Source organism: Salvelinus fontinalis, chromosome 30 (assembly GCF_029448725.1).
Source record: "Salvelinus fontinalis isolate EN_2023a chromosome 30, ASM2944872v1, whole genome shotgun sequence".
In the NCBI taxonomy this organism is placed as follows: Eukaryota; Metazoa; Chordata; class Actinopteri; order Salmoniformes; family Salmonidae; genus Salvelinus; species Salvelinus fontinalis.
In genome coordinates, this window is record NC_074694.1 from 20,097,612 (window position 1) to 20,099,023 (window position 1,412).

A 1,412-nucleotide genomic window follows, 5' to 3' on the forward strand; every position below is an offset into this window, starting at 1 on the left:
ATCCCCCTTTCTGTTCTGTCCGATAAAATATGAGTGTAGGAGGGTGGATAAACAGGATAACATAGCACTTTTCACAGAGGGGAGGAGGATGGCTATGGGGTTATGGCCAACCTTCAGCCTAACACAATACAAGGTCATTTAGCCCCTTGGGAACAGACCCAAAACGAACACAATGCAAACAGAGGTAGTATTTGGATGAGAACATTGTCACAGAGAGAGAAGAGAGGTAGTAGTTGGATGAGAACATTCAGTCACAGAGAGAGAAGAGAGGTAGTAGTTGGATGAGAACATTCAGTCACAGAGAGAGAAGAGAGGTAGTAGTTGGATGAGAACATTCAGTCACAGAGAGAGAGGAGGTAGTAGTTGGATGAGAACATTGTCACAGAGAGAGAGAAGGTAGTAGTTGGATGAGAACATTCAGTCACAGAGAGAGAGAAGGTAGTAGTTGGATGAGAACATTCCGTCACAGAGAGAGAGGAGCGGTAGTAGTTGGATGAGAATATTCAGTCACAGAGAGAGAAGAGAGGTAGTAGTTGGATGGGAACATTCAGTCACAGAGAGAGAAGGGTGGCAGGTAGCCTAGTGGTTAGAGCTTTGGGCCAGTAACCGAAAGGTTGCTGGATCGAATCCCCGAGCTGACAAGGAAAAAATATGTAGTTATGCCCCTGAGCAAGGCAGTTAACCCGCTGTTACCCGGGTGCTGAAGACATGGATGTCGATTAAGGCAGCCCCCTACACCTCTCTGATTCAGAGGGGTTGGGTTAAATGTGGAAGTTGAATATCCCCCTTTCCCTAGTAGTTGGATGAGAACATTCAGTAAGAGATGGAGAGGACAGAGCGAGAGGAGTATTTGGATGAGAACACCCAGTCACAGTGGGCCAAGGACAGACTGACAACACAAATGTGATCAGGGTTTATCCTGTTATTTTCTGAAGATGTAACAGTGCAGCTGGCAACAGAAGTCTGTAAGGGCCATCATCCTGGAACTGCCAACTATTATTATGGGTGAGTAAATGCGTGGTAGTGTATGAGTGGTTGCAAAAGCTCTGACGAAGGCCTTGAGGCCGATAGGTAAAGCTTATTAAAGAGCAGTGAAACTATCAAGAGCAGTGTGCAGGTTTCTTCTTTTTTCTCATATTATTCAACTGTTACCATGCACCTGCAACAAAAATATCTCAGATGTACGAGTGGCTTTTGAAATTTGCTTGTGTATGAGTGAAAGAGTGTTTGGTTCTAGCTGCTAGTGTTGCCTGAATTCTTTGGGATTGGGAACATTTTGGACATAGTTAACAAGTTTGTTTGCCATATAACATTGGAACATCATAAATCTACAGTAGCTTGTCAACATTATATTCTGAAATGTTCAACTCTCTGGTACGTCATCAATAAGTACTAGTAGTACTAACACAAAA